Below are 23,498 nucleotides of genomic sequence, written 5' to 3'. Positions count from 1 at the left end.
CCTTAACGATGTAATTGCCAAAAGGGGTAGCGGGTAGGGGAAACTGTTGCTTAACCCTGATATTGCATTTAATATCTTTAGACCACCCTTCATTTGTCTTAATCTTGGTAATGATAGTCTTGTATAGGTGGATCATGGCAATCCTTAGTTTAGGAGGAGGCATGATCTCTTCAAGTCTCTCCAAGAGCTTATATCGAGGAACAATGTCGAAAGCTTTTCTAAAGTCCACAAAACAACATAAGAGATCAGCTTTACTATTGCAATATTCCTCTGCAATGATCCTAAGAGTGATAGCGTGGTCAATAGTCGAGTGATGTCTCCTAAAAATAGTCTCCTCTTTAGCTCTTTTACCATGGTTTTCAAGCTAAAGGTTAAGCTTCCTTTCCAAAATGAGCCCATATAGATTGGCTAGGATGTGTCTAATCATAATGGTCTTGTAGTTAGAGGGAATGTTTTTGTCCCCATTTTTAAAGATAGGCACAATATAGGTTTACATCCAAATACTAGGGAAGTCATGCTTCATCGCCAAATTGAGAAGCTTATGGAGAGGAGGAATGAGGAAAAGTCTTCCCGTTTTAAGGATCTCAACTTGACATCCTTCAATATCTTTAGTTTTCACATTAGAAAGATTATTAATCCTAGACTTAACATCTTCGAGAGAAAATATATCTTGCTTAATAGGATTGTTTAAGATGCTGCCCAGGTTATCCAAAAAGTCATACAACTTCTTAAGATAGTTGCCCCAATTTTCTAAGGGGATATAATGAATATCTTTAGTTTTATGAACAAGCACATTCAACCAAAATGTTTTGCACACAACTTTAGAAAGCTTGAGAAGATTCTCTTGAATCTTATTGATATATTACTTATTCTTCCTCGTGATGGTAGATTTCTATATACTTATATTCTGGAGCTTGATTATTTCATTAACATCTTCTCTTATCGCTTTCGTCGCAATTTTATAGTCTTTTTTCCTACCAAGGATTGGAACTTATATCATTTTTCTTATATGAAATCTCATTAGAGAACTTTTTAAAGCTAATGGAAAGGGTAGTAGTAGAATGGTAATAAATTTGATCGATGTTATTATTACAAGTTAGGGAGCCTATATCCCTTTCTAACTCCCTTAAGAAAAGGTTGACATTATTCGTAACGAAGAAAATGTGTCTTCTTCTTTCATAGATATTCTGCATGTTGGTGGTATGCATAACAAGACTGAGGGATAAATACAAAGGTATGTGGTGAGAGTCAGTATCATACCATGAAGTAGCTCAAATTTTGCAATACGATTGAGGAAATGTGTATAAAAAATCGCATAATCCATGATACTACTACCCAAACCATGCAAACACATCAAGTGACTTGAGAGAGGCCACTTGTTGATACCATTACACATGATTAGGTCTTGGTAACTACAAAGTTTGAGGAGCTTGGTGCCAAATAAGTTTTTGATTATGTCACCATATTCATCAAACCACAAGGGGTGGGGGTTGGAGTTTTTAATTAACATAATATCTTGGTTAATAGTAGTTCTAGCATTAAATTCCTTAATAATAAGGATATTACCTTCATTCATTAGGTTTAAGATATCTTTTTCTAATGTATTGAAAGGGAAATTACTATCCATGTTTTTTTTGTTATAGGATGTAGATTTGATAGAAGTCAAATAGTATACTAGAAGAAAGATCATATTAGTGGGAGAATCAGAGATCTCGGTCCAAATGTAGTAATTGAAGGGGTCAATTTTATGAAGTTAGATGTCAGGGGAAATACTTTTCCTTACATAATAGGCTATACCACCAAAACCCCTCCGATAGGATTTCTTGTTCAAATGACCACTCCTGGGTTTTTTTGTAGCTTCCGAAATTTCGTAGCGAACAAGTTATAGCGAAAATTCCACGATGACCTGTTTTACAGGAAATTATGGAGCTTGCAAAAACTTTAACTTCCTCAAATCATATCTTCAAAAATTTAGTGCGAAAATGTATGAAATTCAGATACGAGGTTTAGATCGATTACTTCTCAAACGATTTTTTTTTGTAGCTTCTAAAACATTGTAGCGAAAACATTATAGTGAAATTCCATGATGAAACCAAATGTTATGAAACCAGCTCACAAAAAGATAGAAAATAAAGATGAATGCCTTAGAATTTAGCCTCTTCGAGGGGTCAACCTCCTTTACATTACACAAATGAACAATTCTTGATTTTAGGAGCTCGATCTTGAAATGACTGTAACTCCATAATTTCATATCTCCAAGTTCTAGAATTTCCTCCTGTAGTAGCTCTTTGAGTTCTCTTTCTAACCCTACAAGTCTGATCAGAATTTTACTGTCCACGGTGACTTGATTATAGACTACTTCAGTAGAGAAAACTTGTACAATGTGCAAATTCTCACTGTTTCAACCTTAGTACCTGAAACTAATATACAGAAAACTACAGGAGGTCCTCTTTCTGAAACTTCTTACAAAATTTCAATATGATGCTCAGAACAAAGTTACGATGATTTTCCCGAGGTCGCTTGTTTGGAATGTAATTCAGGAGTCTACAAAATCTCTAAATTCCTCAGGTCATATCTACTAAAACATAGTGAGACAAGATCCGAAATTCAAACCCGAGGTTCAGAATGATCACTTCTCAAATGGGTTGTTTTTTCGCTTCTGAAACATCTCCGGAAAACAATTATAGTGAAAATGCCACAATTTCTTGTCTGTAGCAGCGAAACCCTAGAATCCAAACCTATGATACCAAATGTTATGAAACCATCTCACAAAAAGATAAAAATGATATATCAATGCCTTAGAAATAAGCCTCTTCGAGGGGGCAACCTCCTTTACATTACACAAATGAACAATTCTTGGATGATACAAATGACAAGACCTCCTTTCTATATATATGAGTCTAAGGGGTCATAATATAATCAGATCCGACATAACAATAATAATGTAAGGGAATAATAATAACAATAGTGGGCTTCTATGGGGCACAATAATAACAATATGGGGACTACATGGGCACAATAATATAATAACGTGGTCATACTAATAACAATAAGGGGTTACACTAGTAGTATAGCGACCTAACAATTGACCAAAGAGTTAATCCATCAAGGTGAGCGACCCTAGATTCGTCATGTTCCCAAGTCTCAATTAAAAGAATAAGATCAATATCACTCGGGATCCAACTTAGCATAGGACATTTACAGCACGAAAGAGCCATGAAAATTCTAGAAGAGGATATGGAGTAATGTTAATCCCTATTTAGCACTCGTGTTTGGAAATTTATCTCTAATTATAACTTTCCTATTCCTAATGATTTCCCATTTCTCATCCTTCCTTACTTCCTTAACATTTTGGACTTCCTTCCTTAGTTCAACTTGTTCATCTGGAATGATATCTTCATTTATAAAGATTCTTTTTCCTTTTAGGCTTAGGGATTTCCTGAGTATATCTAATTTTTGGTCATTACAATTGACCTTGACATGGATTAGTCTATGTTTATGCTCAAGTATTTTTCCTACCCTTATTACTTCTGCGAGATAAGTTGTTTGAATTTGAGATTTTGTTTTTAATTGTTCTTTAGCTATTTATAATCTGTCTTCATTGCTTTTTTCTTCTAGACCAACAATTATAAGCTGTAAGGATCTTTTGTGGCACTCATTGTCAAGTATAATTAGTTTATTAATTTCCTCTTTCATGGGCTTAATATCTAATTTATTTTCTGTGTTATTTAGGGTTGATTTATTATGTAGTTGTTCTTGTAGAATTTAAATATCCCTTTTCAAAGTCTCATTACTTTAACAGTTGTTTGTTTACTATGTTTTATTTCCTAAATTCTATTTTTCATTCCTTAGAGTTCAGTCTCGAGGGTGATTATTTTATTTTTTAACAATTTGTGGTTATTTTCAACCATTGTAGTTAATTCTAGTTTAAAATCATTTTCTCTTTCTTCTCTTTGTCTTTCTAAAGATTCAATGTACTCATAAAGACTCTTTATGTTAATTTTACTTAGTCTCCCTTTTCTAGAGGTGGCCTTAGAAATATGAGGGGAAGTACTCATAGTGTGAGTAGGAAAAACTTAACAAGAGGAGGGCAAGTGGGAACGTATGAATCTGTCAGAGTTGTATTGAGTGTGGCAGGCCCCATGTGAGGTTTTTAGAGTTGTACCATAGATGTTTATGATTATTTGATGAGCCAAAGTATATTTAAGGAACTATCGAGACTGCAGATTATTCAACGAACCACCGAGACCCCATATTATTTGATGAACCATCGAACAATGAGTGTATCACTACAACAAAAAATGTCATTGGTGAGGGTCATGCTTGTGATGGACTTTTAAGGTTTTTCACCAATGTCGTATATGGTGATGGTCCTTAAAAAATCATTATTGTAAGTGTATATAGTGATGGTCCTTTCAGGTTTGTCAGCAACTCCATTTTCAATGAAACTTTTTTTTCTCCCTTCTCTAGAGGGAGCCTTAGAAATATGGTTCGGAAGTACTCATAGTGTAAGTAGGAAAAACTTAACAAGAGGAGGGCAAGTGGGAACACATGGATCTGTTAGAGTTGTATTGATTATGGAAGACTCAATGTGAGGTTGTTAGAGTTGTACCATAGATGTCTACGATTATTCGATGAGCCAAAATATATTTAATGAACCATCGAGACCGTGGATTATTCAACAAACCACCGAGACCCCAAATTATTTGACGAACCACTGAACAATGAGTGTATCACTACAACAAAAAAGGTCATTAGTGATGGTCATGCTTGTGATGGACCTTTAAGGTTTGTCACAAGTGTCGCATATGGTGACGATTCTTAAAAAAGCATTATTAGAAGTGTATATAGTGATGGTTCTTTCAGGTTTGTCACCAAATCCATTTTCAATGAAACTTTTGGTGAGGGAAATTAAAGGCTCATCACTAATTCTCTATTTGGTGACACTTCTAGTAATGGTCTTTTATTGACCCTCACCAATGCTCTTTTTGGTTTCTTTTGGTGATGGTCAACATATGTTCGTCATCATTGATCATTCCAATGAGTTTTTGATGATGCTATGTTTCTGTTACTATATTTTTTGTCAAAAGACAACGATTTAAGACCATTGTTGTGGAGTCTTTTTCATTATGTTTCTAAGGCCATAGTGGTTAGAGTTAGTCAATTTGTTAAGAAGTAATTAGTGTGTAGCCTTTCCCTCAAGTAATAAGAACATAGATTTCCTATGAGTCAACACATGATTCATCTCTATTAGGTTTATTATCTAGCAAATCCCCTTTAGATAAAGTTCCACTAGTATGTGTAGGAACTATATTTTAAAAAAAATAATAAATCTCTATCAATTCTACTAATGATAGATACCTAACACTCATCAACAATCTTCATACACCTTAACATGTTTTGGCACAAATTAACATTCCTTGGCACCACACATGCCTTGGAAAATCTTTGTACCTTGAACATATTGCCATGACTAGGACACCCAAGCACATGTTCGCATTCCCTAGCATAGTATAGCACACTCCTAACATATGTTGCATGCCATGTAGTTACTAGCATTCCCTCGAACACCTTGGCATGCATTGAAATACATTAGAAATTGGTACACATTGGAACTTAGCATGTATTGGAACCTATTTTTATTGTGCCTATCATGCCCCTTTTGAAAAAGATAAAGTCTCCACTTATTAACCCTCTTATGTGTTCATTTTCTTGCACTTTTTCTTCGTTCTCCATTTTTTTCCTTAACCCTCCTTGACACATATTGGCATACCCTAGAACCCTGCACATCCTAGCATGCCTTAGTAGCTGGAATGTCTTGGCATGCCTTGGAACTATTGGGCACATGTTATCACACCTTATAACTCCCTAGCACACTTTGGCACTTCTTAACATGCCCTTCTATTCCCTATCATGCCTTACCAGTTCTTAGCATACCTTGCCACTCCCTCCTTGGCATGACACCTAGCACTCATTAACACTCCCTCACACACCCTCATATTCATTCACTTCCATGCATTTTGACCTAGTGCTCTGTTATTCTTTCCTAGTACTCACTAAAACTCCTTAGGATGCATTGGAACTCTCTAGCACACCTTAAAATTCTTTGACATGCCCCACCACTTCATAACATGCATAAAACTCTGCGACACACATTGGCACTTAGCACGTGTTGGCTCTTGGAAAGTCTTAGCATGATTAGCATGAGTTGAGATGCATTGGTATTATTTGGCATGGTTTATTATTAAATTTATTTGAGATCAATTATTGGAAAGTAGATGAGAAACAACAAAGGAAGATTTGGCACTTAGAATGAGCGAAGACTTGACACCTATTGGAACTTAGTATTGGTGTTCCTAGAATTCCCCTCTTGGAAAAGGTAAATTGGTGACTTATTAACCATCTTATGTGTTCATTTTCTTGTAGTTTAATTTGTTTCTCCCTTTCGTTTCCTTGATAGTACCTCACACGCATTATCACAACCTTGCACATCTTGGAATGCCTTAGCACATGGCACATCTTAGCATTTGACATGCCCTTGCACTATATAGCACATGTTAGCATGCCCTAGAATTCCCTAGCATGCCTTGGAACTCATGCCCTCACATCTATCCTTACATGTTTTCATGACTTGGGAACCCAATCAATTACTTGGCTACTACATTTTATGTGACTTTGGCCCACTTCAGCCACAAAAACTTGACCAATTGCACCTACTATAAGTAGAATGTGTATTTTTCACCTAATAACTACCTGTAACACATCTAAGGTGACTCATGTCCAAGCTCAACTTATCCCACTTAAATAATAACCAGGACAAGGATCACATCTAGCCATGGCCATAAAACGACTAAGCAATATAGCTTACATGGGAAATATTTCACATGTATGTCTAGTTCATATAAATAGTAGAGAATTAACTAAAAATTTTCAAGAACCATAAGATGCACAAGGTACACAAGATAGAAGTTGACACAATCCGAGTGCCCCAAAACATATACACAATAATATACAATATGAAATTAACTATAAGAGTTTAAAACATGATGATGCACCCAAAGTGTGCCACATCTCATATAAAAATAATAGCTAAAGGAAAAACAATGTTGTTGCCATCACAAAGTATCCCTTTTTCTAAAACTACTATGTCGATCCTATTATTGCAACTATAGGCCTGCCTCCTTCAAATTTTATTCTGAAATTACCCTAACACACTTCATCCTTGGCACACTTAAATTTGTTGAAACTCCCTCACACAAACTCTTATTCATTCCTTTGCATGCACTTTGACCTAGTTCCCTCTTGTGATGCCCCAACGCTCCCTAATACTAGTAAGTATACATTGACATTGAACGGAATGTGTTAACACACCTTTTCATTCCTTGGCATGCCCTCACCCTCCCTAGCTATCATGTTCTCACAACTACCCTTAATTTGTAACTTGTGAACCTAACCAAGTCCTCGCTTGACTACAAGAGCTTGACCAAGTTACATTTTACTACAACTAGACTATGATATTGAATTGTGTAGTGTGGGACGTACTCCACGAGCCTATTGAAATGGGTTTGTGTGCCTTTAGTTGCAAAAGGATTTGTGGGAAAAGAACCCAAGTGAAGGGGTTTTGGACCCATGATGGGGTTTAAAATCTAAAAGAAAATTAAAAATGAAAATTAATATTTCCTAAGGTCTAAGTGGATAAAACCCATAAGTTCTTAAGGGTTCCTAAGAGGCCTAGCAAAATATATTTAAGGAGGCCTCAGGATGATGGAAAGAACATAAAGTGAGAAAAATCCCATTTGATCAAGGAGACCAAGAGAGATGTAGTCCTAAGGTAGGCTGAGTTAGAGGGCCAATTAAGGGATGCTAAAGGGAGGCCATGATCATCCACCAATAACAAGATCATCATTTGAGGGTTCACCAAAATTCCACATACCTTAATGGGTTTGATCTAGGAAGTAGGATGCCATATTGTTGGTTCTCTTCTGATAGATTGAGCTCAAGATAGGTTGCTCATGAGAATTTGGGCATGTGATTGTAGTGATCTTTCAGTGTGAAAGCCACATCAAATTATGAAATAGCAGAGAGGGTTGAGAACCTATCTTATGGCGGTTAGTAGTCTGCAAGGTCTGTGATAAATATCAACAAAAATGGAGGAGGTCATGCACTAGAATTTAGGTGCAGAACGGAAGTAATTTCATTCCTAATATTGACTAAGGTATTGGTAGTTTCAGGGTCATAGAAATATGAATTTCATGTCAATATTTAGTAAAAGAAATGTCGAGAATCTATGGATCCATATGAGCTAGGTCGAGTCCCTTATGCATGCAAGAGTTGTTGTTTTTTCTATGGGTGGTGGTGGTGCATAGATTGTCCTGGTAATTCAGGACAACCTAAGACCACATCACTAAGGACTAGATAGCCCTCTTGCTCTAAGTGTAACTTCTGGTCCTCAGCACACTAGAACAAGTAACCCTATAATATAATTGTTAGATTTTCAATATGAAAATAGAATAAGACCATGTGTGAATATTTTTAGTGGTAGCAAATAGTTATGACATTCACAAGAGGAAGGAAAAAATTTGATGATATACAATTCCAAAGTTAGATTCCCAGTGAGCAAGATAACAATAACAAAGTACGACAATAATAAAAAGTAAATATAAGGAATTTTGAGACATTGTGTAAAATAAAATAAAGAAATTGGTTTTAAAAAAATTGCACTCAGATTAGATGAAAACATGTGCAGGAGGAGGAGGCACATTGATTCCCCTCTATGTTGAAAAATAGTTAATATTTTATATCTGGATTGAAATTCACGTAGGAGTAAAACATTTGGATTTAGAGAACATCATACACTGTTATGAAGGCACAAATGCATTAACATAGTAGGATTAAAATCTACACTCTGCTTAGATGAAAACATGTAAAGGAGGTGCAGGCATGCTCATTCCACTCTATGCTGAATAATAGTTAACATTATATATCGTGACTGAAATTCACGCAAGAGTAAAATGTAAGGATTTTAGAAAACAACATACATTGTTGAGAGGCACAAATGTATCAACATAATAACATTAAAAAGTGTGCTCTAGTTAGACTAAAACATGTGCAGTAGGTGTAGGAATGTTCATTCCACTCTATGCAGAAAAAATAGTAAATATTATATATCAGGATTGAGATTAACGCAAGAGTAAAATGTGAGCATGTTAGAGAACAAAATACAATGTTAGGAATACAGGAATGTGTTAACATAGAAACATAAGACCTAATTTTATAATCAATGTAAAGCATGAATTGTATTAACAAAGGATAAATCTTCAATCATAAATAACTCAGGATAACTCATTCAGTAATTTTGTTGATAATATTGATATCACAACACAACACTAAATGATTTAAAGTCTAAATGAGATCAAGCCTCACATTTAATTGACTGTAATTCCAATTCAGAATAATAGACAAAACAAAATAAACAAACAAGAATTGTGAGGAATAGTCTTCAAAATTAGTAATGAAAGTTGTGTATCATGTACAAGCAATTTCAGTATCTGCGAAGGTTCTTTAACACTGTCAACTTCCCACTCTCAAATGAGAAAAGAGGGGTTTTATACAAATGTATTGATAATTATTTTAAGTAAATGTCTATTAAACAAATACATATTTTAGAAATATTCACAAATAGTTTCACCTCTTTCGTAAATGGTTTAAAACATTAATTTTTCCCCTTAAACATAGGAACTCCATGCACATGGGCTTGAATGGATATAACTTTATGCTAATATAATCTTCCATAATCATATTTTATTTGAAATACAATCCTCCCCTAATGAATAAATTGTGTGACATGAAACTGGGAGTTAGTTTCTTACGTAATTAAATAACAAATTGTAAATTAGAGAAACATATTTCTCTTATCTTATTCCCAAATTTTTTTTGCATAATAATGGAAGAAAAAAAAAAAACTTAAATATAACTAAACCCTATGTAAATTCTGATAAGTCTTGTGAAATCTATTTCGAACCATTTCACACTAAAATGAATCTATTGATATGTGTGCATCCAAATTTATGCAATTAATTTACTAGTGGCTTTCACACTAAACCACCCTAAATCCTCGTCAACTTGTAAATAAAGATTTGTTTTCTAAACTATGTTTCACATGTATGAACTCAGGCATGTAAATATAAACCCTTAACTAGAACATTAATGAAAATATTTCTAAGAAATGAATTTATGGTGAAGAAACCCCTAAACACATTTAAGGTGAAGAAAACCCTAAATGTTTTATGCCGCTCTATAAATATTTTTCAAATGTGATAGAAATTTCGAATGACATTTATAATTGTGTTGAATTTTATAGCAAACATGTAATTATCTTGAGATGAGAACCATATTTAATCAATATTTAATACTTCCTATTGTGTGGATATTTGGAGGGAGGTCTAATGACCATTTCAAATGCGATGAGATATTATAGTGAGCTTCATTTAATAGGAAGATGACCATTCAACATCGGGTGGTAAGGTGGTGGTGAGTTAAACTCCCTTATCCACCCCTATGACCTTAGTATTAATGTGTGGGGCCTCATATTTATACAATAATGTTTACAATTAATATAAATTTTATTCAAAAGTTTATATAAAGTTTATATTTAATATGTGTTTTATAGAAAACCTAATATAAAGATTTTGAATCCTGTTTTCATTTTAACAACCATTTGAATATTAAAGCCTCCATTAAATATATTTATATTTTAAAGGATTTTATTTTCACCTAGGGCTTAGATATTTGAAGGTAAAGGTAAAAGTTAAAAATTGTGAGTGATTCATGACAAGATCGATGGTGATATTGTGTGAGGTAAAAGTAGATATTTTACATTCATGAAAGTCTTTTTTCACGTTCTTTAGGAAATTCAATCCTCCCAAATATATAGGAATTAAAGGAGTTTCATAAATAATTTGTTTGTATATTTAATTCCCCCATTTTGTGGACAATGTTTCCTTAATTTGTGGACAATTTTTCTTTATTTTTAGGGTTCTTAGTTATAGAAGTAATAATTTATTTATGTTTTGGCCACATATAATAGTTAGTGTTATTTAATATTTAATCATTTGTATTTTGAATTTTTATGTTATACATAGAATCAAAATAATATTAAGTATTTCATATACATATTTATAATATGGAATTTATTTAATGTCACTAAGCTACAAACACTACTCATTTTTGTTCTAATCCCTTCTATTGATTTCTATTTTGTATTTTAGGAAGCGATTTGAATCATCGGAGCACGATAAGGAGCCAAATGGAAAGGAAACATAAACCACGACCCTTGGAGGAGACCTAGTACTAAGGAGGGTCATTTTGGGTGACAACATTCGGCTCCGACTCAGGATGATGCTCCCCTACAGACGATAAAGAAAGCAGAACAAAAGCCTTTGTATTGGGCGTGGAGTCACAAAAGGACACTAAGAAACAAAAAATAACGAAAGGAAAATATTTTTCATACTAAAGCTTCAGTTGATTGACATAAAAAAATGAAACAAGAATAAATGTGAGGCCATAGCACATAAAGATTAACGAGTTTGAGGATTATTTACATACATAAAAGATATATGTTTGTATATTAAGTGTACCAGGGTAGTTATAATAATTATTAAGGAAGAAGATCATAAAAATGCTAAATTTATGACTTCATAAGAACATCCAATACCATAAAAACTTATACCTACTTACAACTAATGATTAAGAAATCACATAAAGCAAGGATCTCAATAAAGTACATAAGAGGGACTTCCATTTTATTTATTTATTGAGACTAAGGAGGCTAGTCATCAAGAATTTTGGTTCCTTTTGGTCCATAACATGAGTTTCCAAAATCGGATGTCACTCCTCTATGAGTGAGATTCCATAGCCTCGACGGAGTCATCCACTAACTTGTGGTGAGGAAATCTTTGTAATTTTGTTTCTCTTCCTGTTATATGTCCTTCATTCAATTTATTTAGTAAATAAAGCATTCACGGGATGGGAGGATTACTTATTGGACTTAATCTAATACCATTGACCTTGCTCCATTGCCAATGAGCATTCATAGTCCAAGTGGATATGTCAACATAGCCAATCAAAGTCACCTCAATAGAAGGAGTGGGAGGATTACATATTAGATTTTAATCTAATACCACTCGTATTGCACCACTTCGAGTGAGTGTGTATAGCCTCGACAGAGATACCAGCATGCCTCACCCAAGGTACAATTAGTTCCTATACCGAGGGCAATATGTTGATTAGGAAGGTCTCATGTATGGTTGTGACATGACTAACTAGTCCTATCAAATCTTCAATTATGTGTATGAAAGGTAAATCTTATGGTTATAGGTCTAACCCTTATAACTTAATTTGATCCCTTAGTATTTATGTGTAAGTAGTATTGAAGAGGAATGTGGTGAGGAATATTCAAATTGAAGGTGAAATCACTAAAAGATTAATATATGAGCCCTTTTAATATGTTACCCCTCAAACATAATTTACAAATGGAATCTTCAAGCAAGACTCTTCATGCAAGACTCTTGAAGATGAAAAAAACCTTCATCTTTATACATTGTAAACCTACAAACAATTAAAGGATCATTTATATACATAATTTATATACAATGCGTTTTCAAAAGAAAAAATGCTCAAAAAAATTCAAACAACGAGTGCAACCAAGAGAACAATTTTCCAACTCCAAGAATCTTATCTTTAAGCTGCGAAAATATGTTCAGTAATTCTAAGAAAGGATACGTTGTTTTCCTCATTCTAATTCCTAGAAGGGAGTTGATATCAACATAAGGATAAAATTATTTTCTCTTATAGACTTCTTCCATCGAATATTCTACAAAATCATAGTAATTTGTGTTATTATTTAAATGATAAAACATTTTGAACATTAATTTATATGCAATATATTCATAATTTACTTCCTTATTAGAACAATCTAAAATCATACTAGGATTTTTCATGTGGAAACCTATGTCTTTCTGAAATTCATGTTCATGATAGTAAGAAGAATTGTGTGTAGTTTGGGAAGATTTATTTAAGTGATGATGTATATATGGAAAACTAAATAAATGAAGAATAAAAATAAAGCTTAAAAATATTTCAATTACATTTTTCATGTGCCATAACATTATCATGTGCATAATCACCATAATGAAGTCCATTGTTATTTACATAATTATGTTTATCATGATTATTGATGTGGAAAACATTATAGTTGTGTGAAATTAAACCTACAAATATATAATTATTATCATATTCATCATACATAGGAGGTTTTGAGTAATAACCATGAACCTAAAATGAATCAACATTAGGACTAATGAGAACATCATCACATGCCTCTCCTTAACGGTGGTTGAATAACCTTGATTCTCTTTCAAAGCCTCTTTCTTCACAATTATCAATATTAGCATGATCAAAAACATGAAATACACCTGGTATATAAGAAAATAATTTTGTTTGCAAACAAGTCCAAGAGAAATCCATTGGAAGATAAAAAATAATATATATAATCTAGGATTCGCGAGGTGAACTAAGCAAAGAAATATATGCTTTAAAACCTTTAAGGTGCATGCAGTAGTGAACCTATTCAATAGTAGGTCACACACTTAATTGATTACTTTATTTACCAATAAAATGAAACTTTAATAACTTGTTTCCCGTCAATGGTGCCAAAAGATGTTGGTGCACATATTGTCCCGTAACCGAGGACAACCTATGACCATATCACTAAGGACTAGATAGCCCTCTTGCTCTAGAACTGTTGGTCCTCAGCACACCACAGGGTATAACCCTGTAATATAATTGTCATATTTTCAATATGAAAATAGAATAAGACCACATGTAAATATTTCCATTGTAGTAAATAGTAGTGGCATTCACAGGAGGAAGGAAAACATGTGATGCTATACAATTCCAAGGTTAGATTCATACCGAGCAAGAAGAAAATAACAAGATATTGTGGTAATAAAAAGTGAATATAAGGAAGGTAGAAATATTAAGCAAAAGAAAATAAAGGCATTGGTTTTCAAACAAAATTGCACTCAGATTAGATGAAAACACGTGGAGTAGGTGTAGGCATGTTCATTCCATTGTATGCTGAAAAGTAGTTAATATTATATATGTGGACTGAAATTCAAGCAAGAGTAAAACATGAGGATTTTAGAGAACAACATACACTATTAGGAAGGCACAATTTATCAGCATAGAAACATTAAAGTATGCGCTTTGGTTAGATGAAAACATGTGTAGTAGGTGCATGCATGTTCATTCCAATTTATGCTGAAATATAGTTAATATTATATATCGTGACTCAAATTCATGCAAGAGTGGAATGTGAGGATTTTAGAGAATAGCATACAATGTTATGAACGCACAAATCTATCAACATAGTAACATTAAAAATTATATTCTAGTTAGATGAAAACATGTGCAACAGGCGCATTGTTCATTCCACTCTATCCTAAAAAATAGTTAATATTATATATCGGAACTGAGATTGACGCAACAGTAAAATGGGTGGATTTTAGAGAGCAAGATACGATATTATGAAGATAGGAATGTGTTAAAATAGTAACATAAGACCTAAGTTGCAATCACTGTAAAGGATGAATTATATTAGTGAATGATAAATCTTCAATCGTAAATAACTCAAGGTAACTCATTCAGTAATTGTGTTGATAATATCGATATCGGAACACAACACCGAAGGATTTAAAGTCTAAATGAGATCAAGCCTCAAATTTAATTGACTATAATTGCAATTCAGAATAACAGAGAAAACAAAATAAACAAATGAGAATCAGGAGGGATAGTCTTCAAAATTAGTAATGAAATTTGTGTATCATGTACAAGTAGTTTAAGTATCTTCAAAGTTTCTTCCACAGTGCCAACTTCCCCCTGTTGAATAAGAAAAAAGGGGTTTTATACAAATGTATTCATAATTGTTTTAAGTAAATATCTATCAAATAAATACATATTTCAAAAATATTTACAAATAGTTCCCCTCTATTGAAAATGGTTTAAAACATTAATTTTCCCTCTTGGCTTAGGTCCTCCATGCACATTAGCTTGAATGGTTGTAACATTATGCTAATATAGTCTCCCATAATCATAGTTTATCTGAAATGCAATCCTCCCCTAATGAATAACCTATGTAACAAGAAAATGGGAGTTAGTTTCTTAAGTAATGAGATAAAAAATTGTAAATGAGAGAAACATATTTGTCTTATCTTATTCCCAAAATTTGTTTGCATAATAATGGAGGAAAATCTAAAAAAAAAAAATATTAGGTACCTCATATTTTTCACCTCAATAAACGTGGTTAAGTTTTCTAAAATATAACTAAACCCTATGTAAATATTCTGATAAATCTTGTGAAATCTATTTGGAACCATTTCCAACTAAAAGGGATCCATTAATATGTGTGTCTAAAATTCTAAAATTAAATTACTAGTGGATTTCACCATAAACTACCATAAATCCTCCTCAAGCTACAAATAAAGCTCTAGTTTCTAAAATATATTTCATGTGTATGAATTCATGCATGAAAATATAAAAATGAATTTTAGGTGAAGAAAACCCTAAACTCTTTTAAGGTGAATAAAACCGTAAATGTTTTAATGGGTTCTATAAAACTTTTACTTGCAATTTGGAATTACGTTTATAAAGGTGTTGAATTTTATAGAAAGCATGTAATTATCTCGAGATGAGAGCCATATTTAATCATGTTTTAATAATTCCCGTCATGTGGAGAGTCGGAGGGAAGTTTAATGACCATTTGAATTGCAATGAGATCTTAGAGTGAGCTTCATTTAATCAAATGATGGTCATTAGACATCGAGTAGTAAGGTGGTGTTGAGTTAACCTCCCTTATCGGCCCCAATGACTTCATTACAAATGAGTGAGGCCTCATATTTAATACAATAATGTTTATACTTAATATCAGTTTTATTCAAAACCTTATATAAATTTTAAATATAATACGAGTTTTATGGAAAACTAATATAAATATTGTGAAGCCTGTTTTCATTTTAATAACCATTTCAATATTAAAGGCTCCATTAAATTTATCTAAATTTTGAAGATTTTGCTTTTCACCTAGGGTTTATACATCTCAATGTAAAGGTAAAATTAGCTAATTCATGACAAGATCAATAGTGATATTTTGTGAGGAAAAAGTAGATATTTTACATTCGTGAAAGTCTGTTTTCAATATTCGTTACCTATGTTCTTTAGGAAATTCAATCCTCCCAAATATATAAGAAATAAAGGATTTGCATCAATAATTCATTTGTATATTTAATTCCCCCATTTTGTGGACAATGCTTCCTTAATTTGTAGACAACATTTCCTTATTTTTAGGGTTCTTAGTTATAGTAATATCTTAATCATTTGTATTTTGAATTTTTATGTTATATATAGATTCAAAACAATAGTTACGTATTCCATATATATATATATATATATATATATATATATATATATATATATATATATATATAGTATGGCATTTCTTTAACATCACTAAGCTACAAACCCTACTCATTTTTCTTCTAATCTCTTCTACTAATTTCCATTTTGTATTGTAGGAAGCAAACTGAATCATAGGAACACGATAAGGAGTCAAATGGAAAGGAAATAAAAATCAACACACTCAGAGGGGACCTAGTTCTAAGGAGGGTCATTTTGGGTGACAACACGTGGATAGGGTTTGTGATAAATAAATTAGAATAGAAGTATAATTCCATATTTAGGGTGGTTTACTAGCATATTTACTCCGTAAGGTATTCACTTAAGACTATGATAAATCTGTGTAAAAGAAGAGGGGTTGTGACCCTTAGAGTGAGGTTTATCTCTGCAATATAGACTATAGATATCGAAGATGGTTTGAAGTATGTGTGGAGATAAGATATCCAAATGAGAGTGTAACCTGAGTAGAAGATTGAGCAAAAGAAATTTTCGATATGAAGAATGGATTGACATGAAGAGGAGTTGATTTTGGTGGGCTATGCATATATTTTTGGACAAATATTTGAAGCAACTTATAAACAATTGGTCAATGGATTGTTAGTGGTTGATTTCTAACCCTACTTCAATCATCTATGAATTCTTAGAAGGATGATAAGAGTAGTAGCTTGGATCTGTTCAGAGATTGGACATCAAAGAAGTTGATAAAAAAAAACAATGATTTGAATGAAACCATTATTAGGTGGAATATTTGAAGAGCCCTAGATGTCGGCAATCTTGTGGGCCCTATATCAGTAAAATAATTAACTGTGGATGGGAAAATTAATGGAAATCTAAGTACAACTGGAGGGTTGTTAGGTGACTGTCAAATAAGATCTTTGAGTCATGTACTTTTTAAGGAAAGCAAGACTGGTAGAAGGGAAAGTGTATTAGGCTTGAGGATGTGCAAACTTTGAAGGAGTAAAGTAGGAGTCAAGTGGGCCAACCAACTAGCCGTAGTTCACCGTATTGTATATGATTTATTTAGTGAGAAGAAGGGTAGCCTCCATAGCTTAGACTTGTCACCTTAAATTAGTAGTATGGAAAAAGTTGGAATACCAAATAATTGTTCACAAATGGAGTTGTAAACATCTAATTAAAGACCCTAAGTGTTGTAGACCTTGAGCACAAAGGAGGAAGCTAAAGGGTAGAGTTTGTTGAGCCAAGTTCAATAAGCTAAAGGAGTTGAACTCATTGATGGAGGCAGATTAAGGAGTTGTAGAATGGGAGGTAGGAGAACATTCCATATGTATTTAGGACATGTGGAGTGAAATGATTGTGTGTGGCCTCCATCAATAATTAGATCAAGTGTTATCTTGTTCACGATAGATTGTTTTTCAAAGGACTGACACAAACCCTAGTTGTATTCCTTGTACCAATTTGAATGTAAAGGGTCAAGATACCTGGTATGCGAGTTGTCGCCTATTGTATTATTGTTTTTAATATAATGAAGAAGGGTTTGAAAAAGTTAAAAAATTTCAAGTGCACTAGTTGATTCCATAATGTGTGTCTATATCATTGTGCATTAAAGTAGATTTGTTGTGGAACATGAGTGTGTTTACATCAAAGATTCTAAGATAAAACCTATATTCTCATGTGTCGTGGAAATTCAACATATGCCTTGTTCACCTAAGCACTACCTATAAATCATCCTATGCTATTCATGTCCAACCGCAACTCATCCCACCTAACAAGTTACCGAGGCAAGGCTCACATCCAACCATGGTAGTAAAATAACTAAGCAAAACAGTTGACAACATGACATGCGATATCACCTAGCACATCATAAAATTCCTTGACACTATATGGCTCATCTTAGCATCCTCTACATTCCTTGGCATGCTTTGGTACTCCCTAGCACACACTACCACTCCCTAGCATGCCCTGGCACTCTAGCATGCCTTAGCACTGCCTATCATATAACCTTGTCACTCCCTCCTTAGTACACCTAAAACTCAACAACACCCCCTATCACACACTCTTATTTGTTCATTTCCATGAATTTTTAAATAGTTCTCCCTTGTGTTCCCATGGTTCTCCTAAACACTCCTAAACACTTATTGACATACCCTGATAGTTTGCACATACTGGCATGTCTTCATAACACTTTAGAATTCCTTAGCATTACCTAGCATTCCTTGTCACTACCTACTTAGCACACCTAGAACTCACTGACACTCCCTATCACACACTCTTATTCATTCATTTCCATGCATTGGAAACTAGTGCTCCCTTATGTTTCGCTGACACTCTCAAACTCTCCATGTCATACATTGGCACACCTTGGAACTTGACACATTTTGGAATGTAGCCCTAGCCTATAGCATGCCTTACCACTGCCTAACATGTTTTGTCACTCCCTACTTAACACATGTGAAACTCACTGACACTTCATGTCACCTTCTCTTATTCATTCATTTCCATGCATTAATTTGACCTATTTCTCCCTTTTATTTCCCTGGAACTTCCTAACACTTCCTAGCATACATTGTCACATCTTGGCACTTGTCACATCTTGGTCGTGTGTTTCCTTGACACTCTAGCATGCCTTAGGACTACCTAGCATACTAGGTCACTCCCTCCTTAGAAACCCTAGAACTCGCTGACACTTCTTGTCACCCAGTCTTATTCATTAATTTCCATGCATTTTGACCTAGTTCTCCCTTGAGGTTCCCTAACACTCACTAACACTCTTTAGCATATATTCACACACAATGGCACTTGCTACATCTTGGCATGCTTCCCTAGGACTCTAGCCTACCTTCGCACTACCTATCATACCTTATCAGTCTCTCCTTATCTCACATATAACTCACTAACACTCCTTATCACACACTTTTATTCACTCATTTCCATGCATTTGGAAATAATGCTCCCTTGTGTTTTCCTCACACTCCATAACACTCCCTGGAATGCATTGGAACACCCTAGCACTTGGCACATCTTGGCAAGTTGATTTAGCCTCTAACATGCCTTAGCACTTCCTAGCATACCTTGTCACTCCCTCCTCATCACACCTCAAACTCATTGACACTTCCTGTCACAAACACATATTCATTCATTTGCATCTCAACTCATCCCACTTAACAAGTTACCAAGATAAGGCTCACATCCAACCTGGCCATAAAACCACTAAGGAATGTAGTTTACATCTTGACATTCCATAACACTTAACACGTCTTAGAATCCTTTGGCACTATGTGGCACATGTACTTAGAATCCCTTGCATTCCTTGGCATGATTTGACACTCCCTAGCACACCCTAGCACTCCTTGACATGCCTTGGCACTCTAGCATGCCATAGAATTGCCTAGCATATAACCTTGTCACTCCCTCCTTAAAACACCTAGAAATAACTAACACTCACTTTCACACACTCTTATTCATTCATTTCGATTAATTTTGACCTTGTGCTCCCTTGAGCTTCCCTAGCACTCTCTAACACTCCCTAACACACATTGGGACACCCTATCACCTCGTACATATTGGCATTTTTCTCTGGCACTCTACCATTCCTTCGCACTACCTAGCATACATTTTCATTTTCTCCTTAGCACAACTAGAACTCACTGACACTCCTTATCACACACTTTTATTTGTTCATTTCCATGAATTTTTACCTAGTGCTCCCTTTTTGTTCCCTAGCACTTCTTGGCATGAGTTAGCGAGCCTAGCACCTAACACATCTTGGCATTCCACTTTGGCCTCCAGCATGCCTTAGCACCACCTAGCATACTTTTTCACTCACTCCTTAGCACACCTAGAACTCACTAACACTTCGTGTCATAAAATCATATTCATTCATTTCCATGCATTTTGAGCTAGTGTTCCCTTGTGTTTCCTTGCCTCTCCTAGCTAACGCATCCTAGCACGTGTTGTCACACACTAGCACCTCACACATCTTGGTTCCATGTGCCCTTAAAATTCTAGCATGCCTTAGCACTGCCTAACATACCTTTTCACTACCTCCTCAACACACCTAGAACTCGCAAACACTCCATGTCACACTCTTACTTATTAATTTTTATGCATCTTTACTTATCACTCCTGTGTGTTTACTTCGCACTCCCTAACACTCATTAGCACACATTGGCACACCCTAGCACTTGGCATGTCTAGGAACATTGCCCTTGCACTCTAGCATGCCTTGACACTACCTATCATACCTTGTCACTCGCTTCTTATCACACATAGAACTTGTTAACACTCCCTATAACACACTCTTATTAATTCATTTCCATGCATTTAAAACTAGTGCCCCCTTGTGTTTCCTTGGCACTCCCTAAAACTCCCTACTATGTGTTGGAACCACACCCTAACAACTGGCACATCTTTGCATGCCTAGCATGCTTTTGAACTTTCTAGCATGAGTTAGAACTTTTTGGAATTCCCTAGCACAACTTACACTCCCGAGTTGTCATGTTGTGGTAGATAGGATTTATTTTTTTATGAATTGGGAACCTAGCAAAGTCGTTGGAGAAATAGTGTTGTGCCTAGCCCAAAGTCTCCCTTTTCCTGAAACTACTTTTTTCATCCCTTTATTGCAAATGTAGGCTTACCTCCTACAAGTTTTATTCTCAACTTCTTCTAACACACTACATCCTTGGGACACCTGGAATTCACTGACAGTCCCTGTGCTTTATCTTTGAATGATATGTAGGGTCCTTTGCTAAGAAAATTACACTTTGGCTATCACAGTATATCCTTATAGCTTCCTGTACTAACTCCATACTTGAACACAATCTCTACAACCAAACGGCTTCCTTGCGTGCATAAGTGGTTGCCATGTATTCTACCTCTGTAGTTGATAGTGCCACTACAGATTGTTTCTTACTCATCCAAGTGACTGCACCTCCAAATAGGTTAAACACATACCCATTTGTAGATCTTCTCTGATCCAAATCTCCAACCTAGTATGCATCAACAAAGCCATGGATATCCAAAATTCTGTCCAATCCCGGTCTTCCTTGGTAGCACAAACCATAATCACTAGTGCCACGCAAATAACTGAAAACCAGCTTCACTGTTGTCCAACAATCCTTCCCTTGTTTTGACATAAACTTTCTTAATACTCCCACTGCATGTGCAATGTCTAGTCTAGTACAGACCATTTCATACATCAAGATACCGACTGCACTTGCATATGGAACATGGGACATATCCTCTTCCTCTTCTTGTGACTTGGGACATTGTTTAGTAGATAGCTTTACACCTATAGGAATAGGAACCTTCACCGGTTTACTATCCTGCATATTAAACCTATGCAGTATTTTCTCAACATACTTCCTCTAGTTTAACAATAGCTTCCTCTTTGGCTGATCTCTTTTAATTTCCATGCCCAAAATATAGTTTGCAAAACCAAGATGTTTCATGTCGAATTTTGAGGACAATTGGGTCTTCAAATCCTGGATAATTTCTTTGTCATTTCCAACGAGCAACATATCATCCAGATACAAGACCAAATAAATAACACGATCACCAATTAATTTAAAATACACACAGTGATCTTATTTGCTTCTGGCGAAGCCAAGTCCCTGTATAAATGTATCAAATTTTTGATACCACATCCTTGGTGACTGTTTTAATGCATACTGAGAGTTCTTTAACTTGCATACTAGTTCTTTCTTACCCTTCACTATAAAGCCTTCAGGTTTCTTCATGTAGATTTCTTCCTCCAGGTCCCTTTGAAGAAATGTTGTTTTCACATCCATTTGTTTACCTCCAAATAAAAAGCAGCAGTAATAGATAAAAGTAATATAATAGAAGTTACCTTGGCAATAGGAGAAAAAATATTACCAAAATCAATTCTCGGCACCTGGGAATAACCTTTTGCTACCAACCAAGCTTTGTATTTCTCCACTTTTCCTTCTACATTTGCCTTCTTTTTGAACACCCATTTGTTGCCAATGGTTTTTCTTCCAGTCGACAACTCCACCATATCCCAAGCCTCATTTTTGTGCAAAGATTCCATTTCATCAACCATGGCCTCTTTCCAAAGTTTTCCATCCTCTGAATCCACTTCTTCCTTCATAGTTCTAGGATCATCATTAGTAACAGACAAACCAAAATTTGAACAGAAAGCATATGGACTATACCTTTCAGGTTGTCTTCTTTCTTGAACTGATCTTCTCATAGCCAGAGTTTGTGGCTCTTCATTTTCTGATTCCTCCTCTGCTGTAGATTCTGATTCTTCCTCCTTTAGCTCAAACTCTATCTTCTCAGGTTCCTTTGGTTGGACATCATGTTTAATAACATCTTTCACCTCTCTGAACACCACATCTCGGTTGTACACAACCCTCCTTGTTACTGGGTTCCAAAGCTTATAACCCTTTAAAAAATCCTTATACCGAATAGAGATGCACTTTTCAGATTTACTATCCAACTTGGCTCTTTTCTCCTTTGGAACATGTACATATGCAGCACATCCAAATACCCTTAGATGTGAAAGAGAGGGTTTCTTACCAGTGCATACCTCTTTTGGAGTCTTATCCTCCAATGTTGATGAAGGTGACCTGTTGACCAGGTAACATGTAGTATCCAATACCTCTGGCCAGAATTCTTGTCCAAACCCGGCACCACTAAGCATGCTTCTTGCCCTTTCCATCAATGTCTTGTTCATTCCTTCTCCAACTCCATTTTTTTGAGGTGTATATGGAGTAGTCTTCTGCCATGATATATGACACTTATTACACAATTCTTCAAATTCCTTGCTGCAAAACTCTCCACCATTATCTGTCTTCAGCATCTTTATCTTCTTCTCTGTCTGGTTTTCCACCTGAGCCTTAAATTCTTTAAACCTGTCAAAGACTTTATATTTCTTCTTAAGGAAATATATCCATGTATTCCTTGAGAAGTTATCTATAAATGATACATAGTACACAGACTTAATGAGTGATGGAACCTTCACAGGTCCAAACACATCACTGTGCACAAGATCTAATATCTATTTCACC

This window comes from Pinus tabuliformis, chromosome 4_2 (genome assembly GCF_031772625.1).
Source record: "Pinus tabuliformis cultivar Carrire ecotype Pingquan chromosome 4_2, CPIR1, whole genome shotgun sequence".
Classification (NCBI taxonomy): domain Eukaryota; kingdom Viridiplantae; phylum Streptophyta; class Pinopsida; order Pinales; family Pinaceae; genus Pinus; species Pinus tabuliformis.
This window is presented reverse-complemented; position numbering follows the sequence as displayed.